The 16823-nt window shown below is 44.8% G+C and overlaps 21 non-coding genes across 21 annotated transcripts; all 21 read left to right on the forward strand.

The window, feature by feature from the left end:
• The first annotated feature begins 344 nt into the window (after positions 1-344).
• Positions 345-415, forward strand: trnag-gcc (transfer RNA glycine (anticodon GCC)). The gene has a single exon. It is a non-coding gene; the product is annotated as a tRNA-Gly (tRNA).
• Positions 416-829: 414 nt separating this feature from the next.
• trnal-cag (transfer RNA leucine (anticodon CAG)) lies at positions 830-912 on the forward strand. Its single transcript has one exon. It is a non-coding gene; the product is annotated as a tRNA-Leu (tRNA).
• Positions 913-1902: 990 nt separating this feature from the next.
• Positions 1903-1973, forward strand: trnag-gcc (transfer RNA glycine (anticodon GCC)). Its single transcript has one exon. It is a non-coding gene; the product is annotated as a tRNA-Gly (tRNA).
• A 414-nt stretch (positions 1974-2387) lies between these two features.
• Positions 2388-2470, forward strand: trnal-cag (transfer RNA leucine (anticodon CAG)). The gene has a single exon. It is a non-coding gene; the product is annotated as a tRNA-Leu (tRNA).
• Positions 2471-3460: 990 nt separating this feature from the next.
• Positions 3461-3531, forward strand: trnag-gcc (transfer RNA glycine (anticodon GCC)). Its single transcript has one exon. It is a non-coding gene; the product is annotated as a tRNA-Gly (tRNA).
• A 414-nt stretch (positions 3532-3945) lies between these two features.
• On the forward strand, positions 3946-4028 carry trnal-aag (transfer RNA leucine (anticodon AAG)). The gene has a single exon. It is a non-coding gene; the product is annotated as a tRNA-Leu (tRNA).
• A 1001-nt stretch (positions 4029-5029) lies between these two features.
• On the forward strand, positions 5030-5100 carry trnag-gcc (transfer RNA glycine (anticodon GCC)). Its single transcript has one exon. It is a non-coding gene; the product is annotated as a tRNA-Gly (tRNA).
• Positions 5101-5514: 414 nt separating this feature from the next.
• trnal-cag (transfer RNA leucine (anticodon CAG)) lies at positions 5515-5597 on the forward strand. The gene has a single exon. It is a non-coding gene; the product is annotated as a tRNA-Leu (tRNA).
• Positions 5598-6587: 990 nt separating this feature from the next.
• trnag-gcc (transfer RNA glycine (anticodon GCC)) lies at positions 6588-6658 on the forward strand. The gene has a single exon. It is a non-coding gene; the product is annotated as a tRNA-Gly (tRNA).
• A 414-nt stretch (positions 6659-7072) lies between these two features.
• Positions 7073-7155, forward strand: trnal-aag (transfer RNA leucine (anticodon AAG)). Its single transcript has one exon. It is a non-coding gene; the product is annotated as a tRNA-Leu (tRNA).
• A 1001-nt stretch (positions 7156-8156) lies between these two features.
• Positions 8157-8227, forward strand: trnag-gcc (transfer RNA glycine (anticodon GCC)). Its single transcript has one exon. It is a non-coding gene; the product is annotated as a tRNA-Gly (tRNA).
• A 414-nt stretch (positions 8228-8641) lies between these two features.
• trnal-cag (transfer RNA leucine (anticodon CAG)) lies at positions 8642-8724 on the forward strand. The gene has a single exon. It is a non-coding gene; the product is annotated as a tRNA-Leu (tRNA).
• Positions 8725-9713: 989 nt separating this feature from the next.
• Positions 9714-9784, forward strand: trnag-gcc (transfer RNA glycine (anticodon GCC)). Its single transcript has one exon. It is a non-coding gene; the product is annotated as a tRNA-Gly (tRNA).
• A 414-nt stretch (positions 9785-10198) lies between these two features.
• trnal-aag (transfer RNA leucine (anticodon AAG)) lies at positions 10199-10281 on the forward strand. Its single transcript has one exon. It is a non-coding gene; the product is annotated as a tRNA-Leu (tRNA).
• Positions 10282-11693: 1412 nt separating this feature from the next.
• On the forward strand, positions 11694-11776 carry trnal-cag (transfer RNA leucine (anticodon CAG)). Its single transcript has one exon. It is a non-coding gene; the product is annotated as a tRNA-Leu (tRNA).
• Positions 11777-12766: 990 nt separating this feature from the next.
• trnag-gcc (transfer RNA glycine (anticodon GCC)) lies at positions 12767-12837 on the forward strand. The gene has a single exon. It is a non-coding gene; the product is annotated as a tRNA-Gly (tRNA).
• A 414-nt stretch (positions 12838-13251) lies between these two features.
• Positions 13252-13334, forward strand: trnal-aag (transfer RNA leucine (anticodon AAG)). Its single transcript has one exon. It is a non-coding gene; the product is annotated as a tRNA-Leu (tRNA).
• A 990-nt stretch (positions 13335-14324) lies between these two features.
• trnag-gcc (transfer RNA glycine (anticodon GCC)) lies at positions 14325-14395 on the forward strand. The gene has a single exon. It is a non-coding gene; the product is annotated as a tRNA-Gly (tRNA).
• A 414-nt stretch (positions 14396-14809) lies between these two features.
• Positions 14810-14892, forward strand: trnal-cag (transfer RNA leucine (anticodon CAG)). The gene has a single exon. It is a non-coding gene; the product is annotated as a tRNA-Leu (tRNA).
• A 990-nt stretch (positions 14893-15882) lies between these two features.
• Positions 15883-15953, forward strand: trnag-gcc (transfer RNA glycine (anticodon GCC)). Its single transcript has one exon. It is a non-coding gene; the product is annotated as a tRNA-Gly (tRNA).
• A 414-nt stretch (positions 15954-16367) lies between these two features.
• On the forward strand, positions 16368-16450 carry trnal-aag (transfer RNA leucine (anticodon AAG)). Its single transcript has one exon. It is a non-coding gene; the product is annotated as a tRNA-Leu (tRNA).
• The last annotated feature ends 373 nt before the right edge of the window (positions 16451-16823 follow it).

Raw genomic sequence — 16823 nt, forward strand, 5'->3', positions numbered from 1 at the left:
CAAGGCTCTCACCGTCAAAAACACAGCTATTGCATTGTCAAAGTTATGTTATTGTTTCTTTCCTATCGGCTCTGACACTTGTTTGCAATTGCAGAGATAGCAGTCACCAATAGTCAAGCTACATTACAACGTCAACGTGAATAACGTCCCAAACATCTCAATCCAACTAAATGCAGTAAGAGTATTTTACTAAAACTTTGGATTGAGGACTAATCAGGGGATGATCAAACTCCAAAGATTTCAGTCTCTATAGACCATCAATTTCTATGCAAATGGTCATGACTATGTAGTTGTGGACTGATTTGGATGCGTTTTTGATTAGTCCATGTTATCAGGACTTTGAAGCATTGGTGGTTCAGTGGTAGAATTCTTGCCTGCCACGCGGGAGGCCTGGGTTCGATTCCCGGCCAATGCAAAAGGCCTTTTGACTTAATGGTGTGGGACTGAAAAATAGCTCAACAAGTTGTACTCTGAAGAAATGTGTTTGACGTGACCCATACTGGTACTTTAAACTTTGGCTTAGGTTGTCTCAAATTGTGGACGCAGCGCCGAAACCAACTATCCAATACACCCAAGAGAAACATTGAGAGTCTCTCAACATGCATACTTGTCTGTACTGGTCCATCACGTGAAATGCTCCTTTGGAGAAACGGTGTGGTCTTGTGGTGCCATTAGGTGATTGTCATCGTCTCTTGCAGCAGAAACCCATGCCGTATGATGGAACAGTTGAATTTCAGACTGGTGACTTGCATTACAGCTTGAGGATTGTACATTTAAATTTACTATCGATGCGTCTTGGTTTGACGTAGGTGAACTTACACAGCAAGTCGTCAGGATGGCCGAGCGGTCTAAGGCGCTGCGTTCAGGTCGCAGTCTCCCCTGGAGGCGTGGGTTCAAATCCCACTTCTGACAACTGCAGCTTTTCTCCACTGCTCACAGGTCAAAATTACACACAGCATCATGTGGTTAAGCAGAATAGCTGTCCATTTTCACCCACCTGAGTTTCAGTAGGCCATTGAGTGAACTTGACTTGCAAGTACAGTACATCATGGCAGTAAGAGAGGAGGATGAAGCCATGCACCCATCGTGAGAGGGCTGGGAGACCACGGGCAGCCAATGTAGGGCCTTAACCAGCTCCCTTGCGTTGGGAGTTTTCCAATGAATCTTTTTTGTGAGGCTTTGACTATAGACGACGATGTCCCCGAGGTCTTTGCCACGTTACCCTGATAAACAATATGTTTGAACTATTTGCCACTGCAGTCTTCCGATGAGAGGTGAAGCTACCTGTCTTGATTTCACAAACATTCTGTGTCCCTGGGATGTTATTTTGACCCCCAGTCTTGTGATTACAATGTTTTGCAGTTAATCTAACTTTGACATGCCCAACCGAGTGTTTTTGTCTTTCGCATGTCATTCACAAGATTTGCTCTTTTTTATTCCTGTCACGACAGTGGGCTGCGCTACCAGCTCGGCTAGCTATCGGTTACCTCCTGGTTTATCAACTGTGGTCCCCTTGTTGGATCATCGCCAGACAGTTTTCAGTGCTTTCCATTAGGTCCAAGGCTCTCACCGTCAAAAACACAGCTATTGCATTGTCAAAGTTATGTTATTGTTCCTTTCCTATCGGCTCTGACACTTATTTGCAATTGCAGAGATAGCAGTTACCAATAGTCAAGCTACATTACAACGTCAACGTGAATAACGTCCCAAACATCTCAATCCAACTAAATGCAGTAAGAGTATTTTACTAAAACTTTGGATTGAGGACTAATCAGGGGATGATCAAACTCCAAAGATTTCAGTCTCTATAGACCATCAATTTCTATGCAAATGGTCATGACTATGTAGTTGTGGACTGATTTGGATGCGTTTTTGATTAGTCCATGTTATCAGGACTTTGAAGCATTGGTGGTTCAGTGGTAGAATTCTTGCCTGCCACGCGGGAGGCCCGGGTTCGATTCCCGGCCAATGCAAAAGGCCTTTTGACTTAATGGTGTGGGACTGAAAAATAGCTCAACAAGTTGTACTCTGAAGAAATGTGTTTGACGTGACCCATACTGGTACTTTAAACTTTGGCTTAGGTTGTCTCAAATTGTGGACGCAGCGCCGAAACCAACTATCCAATACACCCAAGAGAAACATTGAGAGTCTCTCAACATGCATACTTGTCTGTACTGGTCCATCACGTGAAATGCTCCTTTGGAGAAACGGTGTGGTCTTGTGGTGCCATTAGGTGATTGTCATCGTCTCTTGCAGCAGAAACCCATGCCGTATGATGGAACAGTTGAATTTCAGACTGGTGACTTGCATTACAGCTTGAGGATTGTACATTTAAATTTACTATCGATGCGTCTTGGTTTGACGTAGGTGAACTTACACAGCAAGTCGTCAGGATGGCCGAGCGGTCTAAGGCGCTGCGTTCAGGTCGCAGTCTCCCCTGGAGGCGTGGGTTCAAATCCCACTTCTGACAACTGCAGCTTTTCTCCACTGCTCACAGGTCAAAATTACACACAGCATCATGTGGTTAAGCAGAATAGCTGTCCATTTTCACCCACCTGAGTTTCAGTAGGCCATTGAGTGAACTTGACTTGCAAGTACAGTACATCATGGCAGTAAGAGAGGAGGATGAAGCCATGCACCCATCGTGAGAGGGCTGGGAGACCACGGGCAGCCAATGTAGGGCCTTAACCAGCTCCCTTGCGTTGGGAGTTTTCCAATGAATCTTTTTTGTGAGGCTTTGACTATAGACGACGATGTCCCCGAGGTCTTTGCCACGTTACCCTGATAAACAATATGTTTGAACTATTTGCCACTGCAGTCTTCCGATGAGAGGTGAAGCTACCTGTCTTGATTTCACAAACATTCTGTGTCCCTGGGATGTTATTTTGACCCCCAGTCTTGTGATTACAATGTTTTGCAGTTAATCTAACTTTGACATGCCCAACCGAGTGTTTTTGTCTTTCGCATGTCATTCACAAGATTTGCTCTTTTTTATTCCTGTCACGACAGTGGGCTGCGCTACCAGCTCGGCTAGCTATCGGTTACCTCCTGGTTTATCAACTGTGGTCCCCTTGTTGGATCATCGCCAGACAGTTTTCAGTGCTTTCCATTAGGTCCAAGGCTCTCACCGTCAAAAACACAGCTATTGCATTGTCAAAGTTATGTTATTGTTCCTTTCCTATCGTCTCTGACACTTATTTGCAATTGCAGAGATAGCAGTCACCAATAGTCAAGCTACATTACAACGTCAACATGAATAACGTCCCAAACATCTTATTCCAACTAAATGAAGTCAGAGTATTTTACTAAAACTTTGGATTGAGGACTAATCAGGTGATGATCAAACTCCAAAGATTTCAGTCTCTACAGACCATCAATTTCTATGCAAATGGTCATGACTATGTAGTTGTGGACTGATTTGGATGCGTTTTTAATTAGTCCATGTTATCAGGACTTTGAAGCATTGGTGGTTCAGTGGTAGAATTCTCGCCTGCCACGCGGGAGGCCCGGGTTCGATTCCCGGCCAATGCAAAAGGCCTTTTGACTTAATGGTGTGGGACTGAAAAATAGCTCAACAAGTTGTACTCTGAAGAAATGTGTTTGACGTGACCCATACTGGTACTTTAAACTTTGGCTTAGGTTGTCTCAAATTGTGGACGCAGCGCCGAAACCAACTATCCAATACACCCAAGAGAAACATTGACAGTCTCTCAATATGCATACTTGTCTGTACTGGTCCATCACGTGAAATGCTCCTTTGGAGAAACGGAGTGGTCTTGTGGTGCCATTAGGTGATTGTCATCATCTCTTGCAGCAGAAACCCATGCCGTATGGTGGAACAGTTGAATTTCAGACTGGTGACTTGCATTACAGCTTGAGGATTGTGCATTTAAATTTACTATCAATGCGTCTTGGTTTGTCGTAGGTGAACTTACCCTGCAAGTCGTCAGGATGGCCGAGCGGTCTAAGGCGCTGCGTTAAGGTCGCAGTCTCCCCTGGAGGCGTGGGTTCAAATCCCACTTCTGACAACTGCAGCTTTTCTCCACTGCTCACAGGTCAAAATTACACACAGCATCATGTGGTTAAGCAGAATAGCTGTCCATTTTCACCCACCTCGGTTTCAGTAAGCCATAGAGCCAACCATTGAGTGAACTTGACTTGCAAGTACAGTACATCATGGCAGTAAGAGAGGAGGATGAAGCCATGCACCCATCGTGAGAGGCCTGGGAGACCACGGGCAGCCAATGTAGGGCCTTAACCAGCTCCCTTGCGTGGGAGTTTTCCAATGAATCTTTTTTGTGAGGCTTTGACTATAGACGACGATGTCCCCGAGGTCTTTGCCACGTTACCCTGATAAACAATATGTTTGAACTATTTGCCACTGCAGTCTTCCGATGAGAGGTGAAGCTACCTGTCTTGATTTCACAAACATTCTGTGTCCCTGGGATGTTATTTTGACAACAAGTCTTGTGATTACAATGTTTTGCAGTTAATCTAACTTTGACATGCCCAACCGAGTGTTTTTGTCTTTCGCATGTCATTCACAAGATTTGCTCTTTTTTATTCCTGTCACGACAGTGGGCTGCGCTACCAGCTCGGCTAGCTATCGGTTACCTCCTAGGTTATCAGCTGTGGTCCCCTTTTTGGATCATCGCCAGACAGTTTTCAGTGCTTTCCATTAGGTCCAAGGCTCTCACCGTCAAAAACACAGCTATTGCATTGTCAAAGTTATTTTATTGTTTCTTTCCTATCGGCTCTGACACTTGTTTGCAATTGCAGAGATAGCAGTCACCAATAGTCAAGCTACATTACAACGTCAACGTGAATAACGTCCCAAACATCTCAATCCAACTAAATGCAGTAAGAGTATTTTACTAAAACTTTGGATTGAGGACTAATCAGGGGATGATCAAACTCCAAAGATTTCAGTCTCTATAGACCATCAATTTCTATGCAAATGGTCATGACTATGTAGTTGTGGACTGATTTGGATGCGTTTTTGATTAGTCCATGTTATCAGGACTTTGAAGCATTGGTGGTTCAGTGGTAGAATTCTTGCCTGCCACGCGGGAGGCCCGGGTTCGATTCCCGGCCAATGCAAAAGGCCTTTTGACTTAATGGTGTGGGACTGAAAAATAGCTCAACAAGTTGTACTCTGAAGAAATGTGTTTGACGTGACCCATACTGGTACTTTAAACTTTGGCTTAGGTTGTCTCAAATTGTGGACGCAGCGCCGAAACCAACTATCCAATACACCCAAGAGAAACATTGAGAGTCTCTCAACATGCATACTTGTCTGTACTGGTCCATCACGTGAAATGCTCCTTTGGAGAAACGGTGTGGTCTTGTGGTGCCATTAGGTGATTGTCATCGTCTCTTGCAGCAGAAACCCATGCCGTATGATGGAACAGTTGAATTTCAGACTGGTGACTTGCATTACAGCTTGAGGATTGTACATTTAAATTTACTATCGATGCGTCTTGGTTTGACGTAGGTGAACTTACACAGCAAGTCGTCAGGATGGCCGAGCGGTCTAAGGCGCTGCGTTCAGGTCGCAGTCTCCCCTGGAGGCGTGGGTTCAAATCCCACTTCTGACAACTGCAGCTTTTCTCCACTGCTCACAGGTCAAAATTACACACAGCATCATGTGGTTAAGCAGAATAGCTGTCCATTTTCACCCACCTGAGTTTCAGTAGGCCATTGAGTGAACTTGACTTGCAAGTACAGTACATCATGGCAGTAAGAGAGGAGGATGAAGCCATGCACCCATCGTGAGAGGCCTGGGAGACCACGGGCAGCCAATGTAGGGCCTTAACCAGCTCCCTTGCGTTGGGAGTTTTCCAATGAATCTTTTTTGTGAGGCTTTGACTATAGACGACGATGTCCCCGAGGTCTTTGCCACGTTACCCTGATAAACAATATGTTTGAACTATTTGCCACTGCAGTCTTCCGATGAGAGGTGAAGCTACCTGTCTTGATTTCACAAACATTCTGTGTCCCTGGGATGTTATTTTGACCCCCAGTCTTGTGATTACAATGTTTTGCAGTTAATCTAACTTTGACATGCCCAACCGAGTGTTTTTGTCTTTCGCATGTCATTCACAAGATTTGCTCTTTTTTATTCCTGTCACGACAGTGGGCTGCGCTACCAGCTCGGCTAGCTATCGGTTACCTCCTGGTTTATCAACTGTGGTCCCCTTGTTGGATCATCGCCAGACAGTTTTCAGTGCTTTCCATTAGGTCCAAGGCTCTCACCGTCAAAAACACAGCTATTGCATTGTCAAAGTTATGTTATTGTTCCTTTCCTATCGGCTCTGACACTTATTTGCAATTGCAGAGATAGCAGTCACCAATAGTCAAGCTACATTACAACGTCAACGTGAATAACGTCCCAAACATCTCAATCCAACTAAATGCAGTAAGAGTATTTTACTAAAACTTTGGATTGAGGACTAATCAGGGGATGATCAAACTCCAAAGATTTCAGTCTCTATAGACCATCAATTTCTATGCAAATGGTCATGACTATGTAGTTGTGGACTGATTTCGATGCGTTTTTGATTAGTCCATGTTATCAGGACTTTGAAGCATTGGTGGTTCAGTGGTAGAATTCTTGCCTGCCACGCGGGAGGCCCGGGTTCGATTCCCGGCCAATGCAAAAGGCCTTTTGACTTAATGGTGTGGGACTGAAAAATAGCTCAACAAGTTGTACTCTGAAGAAATGTGTTTGACGTGACCCATACTGGTACTTTAAACTTTGGCTTAGGTTGTCTCAAATTGTGGACGCAGCGCCGAAACCAACTATCCAATACACCCAAGAGAAACATTGAGAGTCTCTCAACATGCATACTTGTCTGTACTGGTCCATCACGTGAAATGCTCCTTTGGAGAAACGGTGTGGTCTTGTGGTGCCATTAGGTGATTGTCATCGTCTCTTGCAGCAGAAACCCATGCCGTATGATGGAACAGTTGAATTTCAGACTGGTGACTTGCATTACAGCTTGAGGATTGTACATTTAAATTTACTATCGATGCGTCTTGGTTTGACGTAGGTGAACTTACACAGCAAGTCGTCAGGATGGCCGAGCGGTCTAAGGCGCTGCGTTAAGGTCGCAGTCTCCCCTGGAGGCGTGGGTTCAAATCCCACTTCTGACAACTGCAGCTTTTCTCCACTGCTCACAGGTCAAAATTACACACAGCATCATGTGGTTAAGCAGAATAGCTGTCCATTTTCACCCACCTCGGTTTCAGTAAGCCATAGAGCCAACCATTGAGTGAACTTGACTTGCAAGTACAGTACATCATGGCAGTAAGAGAGGAGGATGAAGCCATGCACCCATCGTGAGAGGCCTGGGAGACCACGGGCAGCCAATGTAGGGCCTTAACCAGCTCCCTTGCGTGGGAGTTTTCCAATGAATCTTTTTTGTGAGGCTTTGACTATAGACGACGATGTCCCCGAGGTCTTTGCCACGTTACCCTGATAAACAATATGTTTGAACTATTTGCCACTGCAGTCTTCCGATGAGAGGTGAAGCTACCTGTCTTGATTTCACAAACATTCTGTGTCCCTGGGATGTTATTTTGACAACAAGTCTTGTGATTACAATGTTTTGCAGTTAATCTAACTTTGACATGCCCAACCGAGTGTTTTTGTCTTTCGCATGTCATTCACAAGATTTGCTCTTTTTTATTCCTGTCACGACAGCGGGCTGCGCTACCAGCTCGGCTAGCTATCGGTTACCTCCTGGGTCATCAGCTGTGGTCCCCTTTTTGGATCATCGCCAGACAGTTTTCAGTGCTTTCCATTAGGTCCAAGGCTCTCACCGTCAAAAACACAGCTATTGCATTGTCAAAGTTATGTTATTGTTTCTTTCCTATCGGCTCTGACACTTGTTTGCAATTGCAGAGATAGCAGTCACCAATAGTCAAGCTACATTACAACGTCAACGTGAATAACGTCCCAAACATCTCAATCCAACTAAATGCAGTAAGAGTATTTTACTAAAACTTTGGATTGAGGACTAATCAGGGGATGATCAAACTCCAAAGATTTCAGTCTCTATAGACCATCAATTTCTATGCAAATGGTCATGACTATGTAGTTGTGGACTGATTTCGATGCGTTTTTGATTAGTCCATGTTATCAGGACTTTGAAGCATTGGTGGTTCAGTGGTAGAATTCTTGCCTGCCACGCGGGAGGCCCGGGTTCGATTCCCGGCCAATGCAAAAGGCCTTTTGACTTAATGGTGTGGGATTGAAAAATAGCTCAACAAGTTGTACTCTGAAGAAATGTGTTTGACGTGACCCATACTGGTACTTTAAACTTTGGCTTAGGTTGTCTCAAATTGTGGACGCAGCGCCGAAACCAACTATCCAATACACCCAAGAGAAACATTGAGAGTCTCTCAACATGCATACTTGTCTGTACTGGTCCATCACGTGAAATGCTCCTTTGGAGAAACGGTGTGGTCTTGTGGTGCCATTAGGTGATTGTCATCGTCTCTTGCAGCAGAAACCCATGCCGTATGATGGAACAGTTGAATTTCAGACTGGTGACTTGCATTACAGCTTGAGGATTGTACATTTAAATTTACTATCGATGCGTCTTGGTTTGACGTAGGTGAACTTACACAGCAAGTCGTCAGGATGGCCGAGCGGTCTAAGGCGCTGCGTTCAGGTCGCAGTCTCCCCTGGAGGCGTGGGTTCAAATCCCACTTCTGACAACTGCAGCTTTTCTCCACTGCTCACAGGTCAAAATTACACACAGCATCATGTGGTTAAGCAGAATAGCTGTCCATTTTCACCCACCTCGGTTTCAGTAGGCCATTGAGTGAACTTGACTTGCAAGTACAGTACATCATGGCAGTAAGAGAGGAGGATGAAGCCATGCACCCATCGTGAGAGGCCTGGGAGACCACGGGCAGCCAATGTAGGGCCTTAACCAGCTCCCTTGCGTTGGGAGTTTTCCAATGAATCTTTTTTGTGAGGCTTTGACTATAGACGACGATGTCCCCGAGGTCTTTGCCACGTTACCCTGATAAACAATATGTTTGAACTATTTGCCACTGCAGTCTTCCGATGAGAGGTGAAGCTACCTGTCTTGATTTCACAAACATTCTGTGTCCCTGGGATGTTATTTTGACCCCCAGTCTTGTGATTACAATGTTTTGCAGTTAATCTAACTTTGAAATGCCCAACCGAGTGTTTTTGTCTTTCGCATGTCATTCACAAGATTTGCTCTTTTTTATTCCTGTCACGACAGTGGGCTGCGCTACCAGCTCGGCTAGCTATCGGTTACCTCCTGGGTTATCAGCTGTGGTCCCCTTTTTGGATCATCGCCAGACAGTTTTCAGTGCTTTCCATTAGGTCCAAGGCTCTCACCGTCAAAAACACAGCTATTGCATTGTCAAAGTTATGTTATTGTTTCTTTCCTATCGGCTCTGACACTTGTTTGCAATTGCAGAGATAGCAGTCACCAATAGTCAAGCTACATTACAACGTCAACGTGAATAACGTCCCAAACATCTCAATCCAACTAAATGCAGTAAGAGTATTTTACTAAAACTTTGGATTGAGGACTAATCAGGGGATGATCAAACTCCAAAGATTTCAGTCTCTACAGACCATCAATTTCTATGCAAATGGTCATGACTATGTAGTTGTGGACTGATTTGGATGTGTTTTAATTAGTCCATGTTATCAGGACTTTTAAGCATTGGTGGTTCAGTGGTAGAATTCTCGCCTGCCACGCGGGAGGCCTGGGTTCGATTCCCGGCCAATGCAAAAGGCCTTTTGACTTAATGGTGTGGGATTGAAAAATAGCTCAACAAGTTGTACTTTGAAGAAATGTGTTTGACGTGACCCATACCGGTACTTTAAACTTTGGCTTAGGTTGTCTCAAATTGTGGACGAAGCGCCGAAACCAACTGTCCAATACACCCAAGAGAAACATTGAGAGTCTCTCAATATGAATACTTGTCTGTACTGGTCCATCACGTGAAATGCTCCTTTGGAGAAACGGTGTGGTCCTGTGGTGCCATTAGGTGATTATCATCGTCTCTTGCAGCAGAAACCCATGCCGTATGATGGAACAGTTGAATTTCAGACTGGTGACTTGCATTACAGCTTGAGGATTGTACATTTAAATTTACTATCGATGCGTCTTGGTTTGACGTAGGTGAACTTACACAGCAAGTCGTCAGGATGGCCGAGCGGTCTAAGGCGCTGCGTTAAGGTCGCAGTCTCCCCTGGAGGCGTGGGTTCAAATCCCACTTCTGACAACTGCAGCTTTTCTCCACTGCTCACAGGTCAAAATTACACACAGCATCATGTGGTTAAGCAGAATAGCTGTCCATTTTCACCCACCTGGGTTTCAGTAAGCCATAGAGCCAACCATTGAGTGAACTTGACTTGCAAGTACAGTACATCATGGCAGTAAGAGAGGAGGATGAAGCCATGCACCCATCGTGAGAGGCCTGGGAAACCACGGGCAGCGAATGTAGGGCCTTAATCAGCTCCCTTGCGTTGGGAGTTTTCCAATGAATCGTTTTTGTGAGGCTTTGACTATAGACGACGATGTCCCCGAGGTCTTTGCCACGTTACCCTGATAAACAATATGTTTGAACTATTTGCCACTGCAGTCTTCCGATGAGAGGTGAAGCTACCTGTCTTGATTTCACAAACAATCTGTGTCCCTGGGATGTTATTTTGACCCCCAATCTTGTGATTACAATGTTTTGCAGTTAATCTAACTTTGACATGCCCAACCGAGTGTTTTTGTCTTTCGCATGTCATTCACAAGATTTGCTCTTTTTTATTCCTGTCACGACAGTGGGCTGCGCTACCAGCTCGGCTAGCTATCGGTGACCTCCTGATTTATCAACTGTGGTCCCCTTGTTGGATCATCGCCAGACAGTTTTCAGTGCTTTCCATTAGGTCCAAGGCTCTCACCGTCAAAAACACAGCTATTGCATTGTCAAAGTTATGTTATTGTTCCTTTCCTATCGGCTCTGACACTTATTTGCAATGGCAGAGATAGCAGTCACCAATAGTCAAGCTACATTACAACGTCAACGTGAATAACGTCCCAAACATCTTATTCCAACTAAATGCAGTCAGAGTATTTTACTAAAACTTTGGATTGAGGACTAATCAGGTGATGATCAAACTCCAAAGATTTCAGTCTCTACAGACCATCAATTTCTATGCAAATGGTCATGAATATGTAGTTGTGGACTGATTTGGATGCGTTTTTGATTAGTCCATGTTATCAGGACTTTGAAGCATTGGTGGTTCAGTGGTAGAATTCTCGCCTGCCACGCGGGAGGCCTCGGTTCGATTCCCGGCCAATGCAAAAGTCCTTTTGACTTAATGGTGTGGGATTGAAAAATAGCTCAACAAGTTGTACTTTGAAGAAATGTGTTTGACGTGACCCATACCGGTACTTTAAACTTTGGCTTAGGTTGTCTCAAATTGTGGACGCAGCGCCGAAACCAACTGTCCAATACACCCAAGAGAAACATTGAGAGTCTCTCAATATGAATACTTGTCTGTACTGGTCCATCACGTGAAATGCTCCTTTGGAGAAACGGTGTGGTCTTGTGGTGCCATTGCATTACAGCTTGAGGATTGTACATTTAAATTTACTATCGATGCGTCTTGGTTTGACGTAGGTGAACTTACACAGCAAGTCGTCAGGATGGCCGAGCGGTCTAAGGCGCTGCGTTCAGGTCGCAGTCTCCCCTGGAGGCGTGGGTTCAAATCCCACTTCTGACAACTGCAGCTTTTCTCCACTGCTCACAGGTCAAAATTACACACAGCATCATGTGGTTAAGCAGAATAGCTGTCCATTTTCACCCACCTGAGTTTCAGTAGGCCATTGAGTGAACTTGACTTGCAAGTACAGTACATCATGGCAGTAAGAGAGGAGGATGAAGCCATGCACCCATCGTGAGAGGCCTGGGAAACCACGGGCAGCGAATGTAGGGCCTTAATCAGCTCCCTTGCGTTGGGAGTTTTCCAATGAATCTTTTTTGTGAGGCTTTGACTATAGACGACGATGTCCCCGAGGTCTTTGCCACGTTACCCTAATAAACAATATGTTTGAACTATTTGCCACTGCAGTCTTCCGATGAGAGGTGAAGCTACCTGTCTTGATTTCACAAACAATCTGTGTCCCTGGGATGTTATTTTGACCCCCAATCTTGTGATTACAATGTTTTGCAGTTAATCTAACTTTGACATGCCCAACCGAGTGTTTTTGTCTTTAGCATGTCATTCACAAGATTTGCTCTTTTTTATTCCTGTCACGACAGTGGGCTGCGCTACCAGCTCGGCTAGCTATCGGTTACCTCCTGGTTTATCAACTGTGGTCCCCTTGTTGGATCACCGCCAGACAGTTTTCAGTGCTTTCCATTAGGTCCAAGGCTCTCACCGTCAAAAACACAGCTATTGCATTGTCAAAGTTATGTTATTGTTCCTTTCCTATCGGCTCTGACACTTATTTGCAATTGCAAAGATAGCAGTCACCAATAGTCAAGCTACATTACAACGTCAACGTGAATAACATCCCAAATATCTTATTCCAACTAAATGCAGTCAGAGTATTTTACTAAAACTTTGGATTGAGGACTAATCAGGTGATGATCAAACTCCAAAGATTTCAGTCTCTACAGACCATCAATTTCTATGCAAATGGTCATGACTATGTAGTTGTGGACTGATTTGGATGCGTTTTTGATTAGTCCATGTTATCAGGACTTTGAAGCATTGGTGGTTCAGTGGTAGAATTCTCGCCTGCCACGCGGGAGGCCTGGGTTCGATTCCCGGCCAATGCAAAAGTCCTTTTGACTTAATGGTGTGGGATTGAAAAATAGCTCAACAAGTTGTACTTTGAAGAAATGTGTTTGACGTGACCCATACCGGTACTTTAAACTTTGGCTTAGGTTGTCTCAAATTGTGGACGCAGCGCCGAAACCAACTGTCCAATACACCCAAGAGAAACATTGAGAGTCTCTCAATATGAATACTTGTCTGTACTGGTCCATCACGTGAAATGCTCCTTTGGAGAAACGGTGTGGTCCTGTGGTGCCATTAGGTGATTGTCATCGTCTCTTGCAGCAGAAACCCATGCCGTATGATGGAACAGTTGAATTTCAGACTGGTGACTTGCATTACAGCTTGAGGATTGTACATTTAAATTTACTATCGATGCGTCTTGGTTTGACGTAGGTGAACTTACACAGCAAGTCGTCAGGATGGCCGAGCGGTCTAAGGCGCTGCGTTAAGGTCGCAGTCTCCCCTGGAGGCGTGGGTTCAAATCCCACTTCTGACAACTGCAGCTTTTCTCCACTGCTCACAGGTCAAAATTACACACAGCATCATGTGGTTAAGCAGAATAGCTGTCCATTTTCACCCACCTGAGTTTCAGTAGGCCATTGAGTGAACTTGACTTGCAAGTACAGTACATCATGGCAGTAAGAGAGGAGGATGAAGCCATGCACCCATCGTGAGAGGGCTGGGAGACCACGGGCAGCCAATGTAGGGCCTTAACCAGCTCCCTTGCGTTGGGAGTTTTCCAATGAATCTTTTTTGTGAGGCTTTGACTATAGACGACGATGTCCCCGAGGTCTTTGCCACGTTACCCTGATAAACAATATGTTTGAACTATTTGCCACTGCAGTCTTCCGATGAGAGGTGAAGCTACCTGTCTTGATTTCACAAACATTCTGTGTCCCTGGGATGTTATTTTGACCCCCAGTCTTGTGATTACAATGTTTTGCAGTTAATCTAACTTTGACATGCCCAACCGAGTGTTTTTGTCTTTCGCATGTCATTCACAAGATTTGCTCTTTTTTATTCCTGTCACGACAGTGGGCTGCGCTACCAGCTCGGCTAGCTATCGGTTACCTCCTGGTTTATCAACTGTGGTCCCCTTGTTGGATCATCGCCAGACAGTTTTCAGTGCTTTCCATTAGGTCCAAGGCTCTCACCGTCAAAAACACAGCTATTGCATTGTCAAAGTTATGTTATTGTTCCTTTCCTATCGGCTCTGACACTTATTTGCAATTGCAGAGATAGCAGTCACCAATAGTCAAGCTACATTACAACGTCAACGTGAATAACGTCCCAAACATCTCAATCCAACTAAATGCAGTAAGAGTATTTTACTAAAACTTTGGATTGAGGACTAATCAGGGGATGATCAAACTCCAAAGATTTCAGTCTCTATAGACCATCAATTTCTATGCAAATGGTCATGACTATGTAGTTGTGGACTGATTTCGATGCGTTTTTGATTAGTCCATGTTATCAGGACTTTGAAGCATTGGTGGTTCAGTGGTAGAATTCTTGCCTGCCACGCGGGAGGCCCGGGTTCGATTCCCGGCCAATGCAAAAGGCCTTTTGACTTAATGGTGTGGGACTGAAAAATAGCTCAACAAGTTGTACTCTGAAGAAATGTGTTTGACGTGACCCATACTGGTACTTTAAACTTTGGCTTAGGTTGTCTCAAATTGTGGACGCAGCGCCGAAACCAACTGTCCAATACACCCAAGAGAAACATTGAGAGTCTCTCAATATGAATACTTGTCTGTACTGGTCCATCACGTGAAATGCTCCTTTGGAGAAACGGTGTGGTCTTGTGGTGCCATTAGGTGATTGTCATCGTCTCTTGCAGCAGAAACCCATGCCGTATGATGGAACAGTTGAATTTCAGACTGGTGACTTGCATTACAGCTTGAGGATTGTACATTTAAATTTACTATCGATGCGTCTTGGTTTGACGTAGGTGAACTTACACAGCAAGTCGTCAGGATGGCCGAGCGGTCTAAGGCGCTGCGTTCAGGTCGCAGTCTCCCCTGGAGGCATGGGTTCAAATCCCACTTCTGACAACTGCAGCTTTTCTCCACTGCTCACAGGTCAAAATTACACACAGCATCATGTGGTTAAGCAGAATAGCTGTCCATTTTCACCCACCTGAGTTTCAGTAGGCCATTGAGTGAACTTGACTTGCAAGTACAGTACATCATGGCAGTAAGAGAGGAGGATGAAGCCATGCACCCATCGTGAGAGGCCTGGGAAACCACGGGCAGCGAATGTAGGGCCTTAATCAGCTCCCTTGCGTTGGGAGTTTTCCAATGAATCTTTTTTGTGAGGCTTTGACTATAGACGACGATGTCCCCGAGTTCTTTGCCACGTTACCCTAATAAACAATATGTTTGAACTATTTGCCACTGCAGTCTTCCGATGAGAGGTGAAGCTACCTGTCTTGATTTCACAAACAATCTGTGTCCCTGGGATGTTATTTTGACCCCCAATCTTGTGATTACAATGTTTTGCAGTTAATCTAACTTTGACATGCCCAACCGAGTGTTTTTGTCTTTAGCATGTCATTCACAAGATTTGCTCTTTTTTATTCCTGTCACGACAGTGGGCTGCGCTACCAGCTCGGCTAGCTATCGGTTACCTCCTGGTTTATCAACTGTGGTCCCCTTGTTGGATCACCGCCAGACAGTTTTCAGTGCTTTCCATTAGGTCCAAGGCTCTCACCGTCAAAAACACAGCTATTGCATTGTCAAAGTTATGTTATTGTTCCTTTCCTATCGGCTCTGACACTTATTTGCAATTGCAAAGATAGCAGTCACCAATAGTCAAGCTACATTACAACGTCAACGTGAATAACGTCCCAAACATCTTATTCCAACTAAATGCAGTCAGAGTATTTTACTAAAACTTTGGATTGAGGACTAATCAGGTGATGATCAAACTCCAAAGATTTCAGTCTCTACAGACCATCAATTTCTATGCAAATGGTCATGACTATGTAGTTGTGGACTGATTTGGATGCGTTTTTGATTAGTCCATGTTATCAGGACTTTGAAGCATTGGTGGTTCAGTGGTAGAATTCTCGCCTGCCACGCGGGAGGGCTGGGTTCGATTCCCGGCCAATGCAAAAGTCCTTTTGACTTAATGGTGTGGGATTGAAAAATAGCTCAACAAGTTGTACTTTGAAGAAATGTGTTTGACGTGACCCATACCGGTACTTTAAACTTTGGCTTAGGTTGTCTCAAATTGTGGACGCAGCGCCGAAACCAACTGTCCAATACACCCAAGAGAAACATTGAGAGTCTCTCAATATGAATACTTGTCTGTACTGGTCCATCACGTGAAATGCTCCTTTGGAGAAACGGTGTGGTCCTGTGGTGCCATTAGGTGATTGTCATCGTCTCTTGCAGCAGAAACCCATGCCGTATGATGGAACAGTTGAATTTCAGACTGGTGACTTGCATTACAGCTTGAGGATTGTACATTTAAATTTACTATCGATGCGTCTTGGTTTGACGTAGGTGAACTTACACAGCAAGTCGTCAGGATGGCCGAGCGGTCTAAGGCGCTGCGTTAAGGTCGCAGTCTCCCCTGGAGGCGTGGGTTCAAATCCCACTTCTGACAACTGCAGCTTTTCTCCACTGCTCACAGGTCAAAATTACACACAGCATCATGTGGTTAAGCAGAATAGCTGTCCATTTTCACCCACCTGAGTTTCAGTAGGCCATTGAGTGAACTTGACTTGCAAGTACAGTACATCATGGCAGTAAGAGAGGAGGATGAAGCCATGCACCCATCGTGAGAGGGCTGGGAGACCACGGGCAGCCAATGTAGGGCCTTAACCAGCTCCCTTGCGTTGGGAGTTTTCCAATGAATCTTTTTTGTGAGGCTTTGACTATAGACGACGATGTCCCCGAGGTCTTTGCCACGTTACCCTGATAAACAATATGTTTGAACTATTTGCCACTGCAGTCTTCCGATGAGAGGTGAAGCTACC

Source organism: Antennarius striatus, chromosome 22 (genome assembly GCF_040054535.1).
Source record: "Antennarius striatus isolate MH-2024 chromosome 22, ASM4005453v1, whole genome shotgun sequence".
In the NCBI taxonomy this organism is placed as follows: Eukaryota; Metazoa; Chordata; class Actinopteri; order Lophiiformes; family Antennariidae; genus Antennarius; species Antennarius striatus.